The sequence below is a fragment of the Triticum dicoccoides genome, chromosome 5A (assembly GCF_002162155.2).
Source record: "Triticum dicoccoides isolate Atlit2015 ecotype Zavitan chromosome 5A, WEW_v2.0, whole genome shotgun sequence".
Classification (NCBI taxonomy): Eukaryota; Viridiplantae; Streptophyta; class Magnoliopsida; order Poales; family Poaceae; genus Triticum; species Triticum dicoccoides.
Window position 1 is genome coordinate 525,425,847 of NC_041388.1, and position 7,284 is coordinate 525,433,130.

A 7,284-nucleotide genomic window follows, 5' to 3' on the forward strand; every position below is an offset into this window, starting at 1 on the left:
AACCAATATTTTGTACATGTGTGTATTTAGGCATGACAAACAATGTTGATTTGGGAGGTTTTCATTTTCTTTGCTCAAAAGAACCATTTTTCATTTTCTGAGTGACCAAAATGTGTTTTTTTGTGAAGGACCTATCATGTGTTTCTTGCAAAATTGTACCAAATCATTTTTCTAAAATACTAGTCCATATTTAATGCACATTTGACCAAATGGTTGGGTGTAAAAAGTTTTGATCCACCTCTCGTGAAAAAGACAAATTCCCGCCGATTCAGTTGGAAGCGGGTCAAATTTGAACTGTAGCTACCTTATAGTTTGCTCTTTATTTTTTCCAAAAATCATTTCTAGGTACATAAGTATCTATTTAATCAGAGAAACACCAACAAAATTCCAAGATTCAACCACTAGCTAGGAACGGTCATTCCCGCCGTTTTGACCGCATTTTGAAACGGGCATAAAAAATTCAAAAAAAATCAAAAAATTGGGAAACCTTCGCATTGTGTCATCATATGTGGCCAAGTTCCTAGGAAAAATAACAAACTTTTAATACGGCAATTATTATAAAAAAGTGTTCTCAGAAACGAGCTATCATGTGTGGAGATCAACGGCTTTCAAGTCAAATGATCAATCTTATGGTCACATTCATGGCATAGTTTGTTCAAATGATCTCATATTGTGCACAAGAGTGCATATTGGAATGTCAAACAATGTTGTCTAAGAAAGTTTTCATTTTCGTTGGACGAAAAAACCATTTTCCATTTTTCGAGTGCCCGAAAGGAGGTTTTTTTGTGAAGGAACTACCAAATAATTGTTGAAAAATTGGACCAAATCATTTTTATAAAATACTAGGCCATATTTAATGCACAATTGACAAAATGGTTGGGTGTAAATTTTTTTGATCCACCTCTCGTGAAAAAGACAAATTTCCGCCGATTCAGTTGGAAGCGGGTCAAATTTGAACTGCAACTGCCTCATAGTTTGCTATTTATTTTTTCCAAAACTCATTTCTAGTTACATAAGGACCTATTTAATCAGAGAAACACCAAAAAAATTCCAAGATTCAACCACTAGCTAGGAACGGTCATTCTCGCCGTTTTGACCGCATTTTGAAACGGGCATAAAAAATTCAAAAAAAATCAAAAAATTAGGAAACCTTCGCATTGTGTCATTATATGTGGCCAAGTTCCTAGAAAAAATAATAAACTTGTAATACGGCAATTATTTTAAAAAAGTGTTCTCAGAAACGAGCTATCACGTGTGGAGATCAATGGCTTTCAAGACAAATAATCAATCTTATGGCCACATTCTTGGCATAGTTTGTTCAAATGATCTCATATTGTGCACAAGGGTGCATATTGGAATTCCAAACAATGTTGCCTAAGGGATTTTTCATTTTCTTTGCACGGAAAATACATTTTCCATTTTTCGAGTGCCCGAAAGGAGGTTTTTTTGTGAAGGAACTACCAAATAATTGTTGCAAAAGTGGACCAAATCATTTTTATAAAATACTAGGACATATTTAATGCACAATTGACAAAATGGTTGGGTGTAAAAATTTTTGATCCACCTCTCGTGAAAAAGAAAAATTTCCGCCGATTCAGCTGGAAGCGGGTCAAATTTGAACTGCAGCTGCCTCATAGTTTGCTATTTATTTTTTCCAAAAATCATTTCTAGTTACATAAGGACCTATTTAATCATAGAAACACCAAAAAAATTCCAAGATTCAACCACTAGCTAGGAACGGTCATTCTCGCCGTTTTGACCGCATTTTAAAACGGGCATAAAAAATTCAAAAAAAATCAAAAAATTGGGAAACCTTCGCATTGTGTCATTATATGTGGCCAAGTTCCTCGAAAAAATAATAAACTTGTAATACAGAAATTATTTTAAAAAAGTGTTCTCAAAGACGAGCTATCACGTGTGGAGATCAATGGCTTTCAAGCCAAATAATCAATCTTATGGCCACATTCTTGGCATAGTTTGTTCAAATGATCTCATATTGTGCACAAGGGTGCATATTGGAATTCCAAACAATGTTACCTAAGGGAGTTTTCATTTTCTTTGCACGGAAAATACATTTTCCATTTTCCGAGTGCCCGAAAGGAGGTTTTTTTTGTGAAGGAACTACCAAATAATTGTTGCAAAATTGGACCAAATCATTTTTATAAAATACTAGGCCATATTTAATGCACAATTGACAAAATGGTTGGGTGTAAATTTTTTTGATCCACCTCTCGTGAAAAAGACAAATTTCCACCGATTCAGTTGGAAGCGGGGCAAATTTGAACTGTAGCTGCCTCATAGTTTGCTATTTATTTTTTCCAAAAATCATTTCTAGTTACATAAGGACCTATTTAATCATAAATACATGGTTTGTTGGTGATACGTCGAGGTTTGGGCGGTGGCCGAGGGCCCCAACTCTAGAGCGCGTAAACTCGCATGCCCGTCGCGTGGTCACCGCGTGACCGTAATGTTGTCATGTGTTCTGGGCGGCCTAGGCATGTCTAGTGGGTTAGGCACTCCCCAGGTTGGTGCTAGGAAGAAAATTACAATATAAGATTCTCACGAGGAGACCGATCGATGCTCAAACATGAATTAGCAGCCAAGTGTTTGATTAGCGGTACGGGAAATGCACATGGCCAATGCGCGTGAGTTTTGGCTGAGGATGATCATCTACTAAGGAGAATGTCTTCACAAATTTTTAGCTCAAAAGGAGGATCCTAGGTGGTACTTGCTTTGCAAAGTACCACGCTGGACAAAAATATGAATGTTGAAGCTGGGCTCAAAATAATGAATGGAGTGAGCTGAAATTTTATGGAGGATGGTTATTTGGGCATAGGAAAGCATTGTAGAAAATTGATACCATTTGGACATGCCAAAGAAGTACTTCCTTCACAATGATCTTCTATGGACAGAAACTTGGGAAAACTAGTGAGAGAGATTGGATGAATGAAATGATCTCAAAATTGGTGTAGGTAAGTTACTTAGGTATGGTCATGCGCTGGTAAATTTTCAGATCATTTGGGTAAGCCTAGCTAGTACTTACTTCACAAAGCTTCTCTCGAGGTAGAAACTTTGGAAATTTCCCAAGAAAGATTTACTATGAAAATTGAGCTGAATATTATCATGTGGCAATGATTTGAGTATGTAAGAGTGCCCAAAAAGTTTGAGGGTAATAGGAGGGGTCTATATAACACTTGCTTTGCAACGTGCCAATTTGGCCATAAAATATAAATTGAACCTGGGCTCACATAGATGATTTGACTGAGCTGCAATTTGGAGGAGGTTGATAATTCGGGCATATGAAGGAACTGTATAAATTTCATGTCATTTAGAGATATAAAAAAGGTACTTCCTTCACAATGCTTCTAGGTGGACAAAAACTTTGGAAATTTGCCGAGGAAGATTTGCTAGGCAAATGGAGCTGAATTTTGTCATGCGGTAATAATTTGGATAGGAAAGAGTGCCCAAAAATTCCGAGGGCAATCAAGAATATATAAATAGCACTTCCTTCATAAAGTGTTGTTGTGAACAGGAAAATGAATATTGTTGAATTAGTTTTGAACTAGGCAAGGAAGGATTTTAAGATATTTGATGAAGATATGCCCCAAAGAATTTATGAGATTTTTTTGGGAATTTTGGGAATGATAGAAATATAGGTTGCTTCACAACCTAGGGCAAAAACTGCCACATGGACATGACACATAGGCAAAACTAATGAGATGGCGCCTAGTCATCATAACCCACCACAATCTACAAGGCTATGACCATCTATATTGGTCATTAACAACTAGAAATAAGGCAACGGACTAGCACTATTTGCTTTGTGACCATTTCGTGTAAGAAAATTACGACCTTTTGACCAAAATGGTCGCAATGGTTTAGGGTTTGGAGCCCCCTGAACAGCTTTTGACCAATTCGTCTAAAATGGTCATAAATTTATGACTAATTCTTCGAGGGTCACTGATAGAAGGTCATAAATTGACATATTTCTTGTAGTGCCCATTTCGAGCTATGGAGGAAGCTTTTCTGCCTCGTCCCTCGCTCCCAAAAGGGATCGATATTCGAGGTGGGCGGCGCCGAGGTATGGCGCATAGCCGAGACAGGATACCTGTCCGATACTCCGAAGAAGGCATCCGAAGAGTGGCGCATAATTTTATAACTCATAGGTATGTCATTTAAAATAATGTTTGTATAATAAAAAATATTCATAATTTAGAAAATAAAATGTTGATATGAATATTCAATAGTGTTAATGCGTAAGTTATGTAACATAATAATATAGGTCACACGTGAATTATTCAGAAGTTGATGGTCATAAATATTTAGTAGATGTTTGTATTCAATATTTTGTATAATTTAAATATGAGCCACGAGTGTACAAAAATGTTCGTATTCATTAAAGATTTTGAATGCTTTTATTTACTAACCATAATTTTTTGTGTATAATATTTATAGCATAGTAATATTTGAACATTATTTTATTACTTACTACATGTATTTTGCAAATATCTTGAAAACAATTACCACGTACAAATAAGCCGCACTAACTGCAGTCCATGCCCAGTGAGCGTCATTGTTATAAGATATTTAGGCTAGCTATCCAATATGTCCGAGGAAAATGTTGGGGCTGCAGTGGCTAGTACCTTCAGTGAGCACGCTGCAGTTCTCATGTTTAGACATAGCAGGACTAATTTTTGTGATTATTTACATTTTGTACTACTGACTGGGGGACCCAGCTCGCTGGGGCTTTCTTGTGGAAAAAATTTCCAAGGGTATTTTCGCATATTAACAAGGCACACGCCGTGCATCTTGCGTCCTGACAATGGACCCATGTCACCCTGTCACGCCTAGTCAGTCTTGTGGGCATATTCAATTGCATTTTGCATCGTATTTGCACAAGGGAGCCAAGTTGTTGCACCGATTCAATGTACACCACAAGTTTTAGTACTAAAGTGATTTTTCGCGCCAAGTTCAAGCACCGGTGGTATAATTTACTCTAAATGAAATGCGCGATAGCTTTTACTGCTGGTACTGGTAGCTAACCGTTTCAACTGAGTAGGTAGCCTCTGCACCACCGCCTGGATCGTTCCTCGCACAGCTCCCTCTTCTTCTTGCGCGACGATCAGCGGCGGCAGTTTCACCTGGGCGCGCACGAACACTCGTGCGCCAACTCCCACATGCCACGTCTCCGGGCCAACCTTGAACTGGGAAAACCCTATCCTCGAAAAGAAAAACTTGGGAAAACCCTGAGATTGATCAGCAATGGGGAGCAGGAATAAGCACAACCACTGAGCCGCACTTGAGAGCTAGCCACTAGCTGGCGCAGAGGAGGCATGCATAAATCTGTATAGAAAGTTGGAGAAGGCGGCGGGGTCGAGGACAAGGAACGTGTTGCTCGTGCCTCCCCGGCACACGAGGTGCCCCGGTCGCTCACCATGCAGAACGTCTTCGCCGCCAACGGCACGGCGGCGCCCGGACTCCCCGCTCGTACCGTGATGCACGTACGCATCCGACTTTCAGTGTCAGCTTGGGACACGCTAGTTAAAGCTGCCCACCCTTCGATTCTAACTCAGCAAAGACTTCCATATATCATCCTCAGCTTGCTCTCGGCTTCCACTCACCCGAAAATGCTGTACAAACCATGGGCTTCGCTCAATTGGTCCAAACTGGTGCCCATGGTGAGACTGATAACATTATCCGTTGGATTGTCTGCATAACCCCTGCCCTGACTGATTTATCCTAGTGACGCATGTGCGACAATCCTCACTCTGCACAACGTCGTCCGTATGATTAACTGTATTCTTTCAAATATATCAAATTGCGATTTTTTCTAGTATTCATGCATATTATTATGTAGATATCAATTAGATCATCGTTTCTCAAATATTCATACCGTAGAAAATCACATGATGAAACATATCAGGTAGCATTCAACATCAAAATTTCAGTTTTTATCATTTACCTACTCGAGGACGAGTAGGAATTAAGTTTTGGGATGCTGATATGTCTTCAACGTATCTATAATTTTTGATTGTTTCATGCTATTATATTATAATCTTGTATGCTTTATATGCCATTTTATATCATTTTTGGGAACTAACCTATTAACTTAGTTCCTAGTGCCAGTTGTTTTCTGTTTGTATTTTTTTTTACAAAAAATCCATACCAAATGGAGTCCAAACACAATGAAACTTTTTGACGATTTTTTTGGACCAAAAGAGACACAGGAAGCTCCATGAGAAGTCCAGAAGCCAGACGAGGAGGCGACAAGGCAGGGGCGCGCTGTGCACAAAAAAGATCATTTTTGGACCCTTAAAACGCTAGTAAGGGTTTGAGGGTTTGAGGATTCTACTAGTAATGCTCTTAAAGCTGCCCACCCTTCGATTCTAACTCAGCAAAGACTTCCATATATCATCCTCAGCTTGCTCTCGTCTTCCACTCACCTGAAAATGTTGTACAAATCATGGGCTTCACTCAATTGGTCCAAACTGGTGCCCATGGTGAGACTGATAACATTATCCGTTGGATTGTCTGCATAACCCTTGCCCTGACTGATTTATCCTAGTGACGCATGTGCGACAATCCTCACTCTGCACAACGCCGTCCGTATGATTAACTGTATTCTTTCAAATATATCAAATTACAATTTTTCTAGTATTCATGCATATTATTATGTTGATATCAATTAGATCATCGTTTCTCCAATATTCATACCGTAGAAAATCACATGATGAAACATGTCAGGTAGCATTCAACGTCACAAATTCAGTTTTTATCATTTACCTACTCGAGGACGAGTAGGAATTAAGTTTTGGGATGCTAATACGTCTTCAACATATCTATAATTTTTTATTATTTCATGCTATTATATTATTAATCTCATATGCTTTATATGTCATTTTATATCACTTTTGGGAACTAACCTATTAACTTAGTTCCTAGTGCCAGTTGTTTTCTGTTTGTAATTTTTTTACAAAAAAATCCATACCAAATGGAGTCCAAACACAATGAAACTTTTTGATGATTTTTTCTGGACCAAAAGAGACACAGGTAGCTCCGTGAGAAGTCCAGAAGCCAGACGAGGATGCGACAAGGCAGGGGTGCGCCGTGCGCCCTGCCCCCTTGTGGCCCCCCTTAGCTCCGATTGACCTAATTCTTGACCTATAAATTCACATATATTCAGAAACCCTCATAGTGAGATCCGAAACAATTATTCCGCTGCCGCAAGTCTGTTCTTCCGTGATCCCATCTGGAGGCCTTTTTCGATACTCTACATGGGGGGGG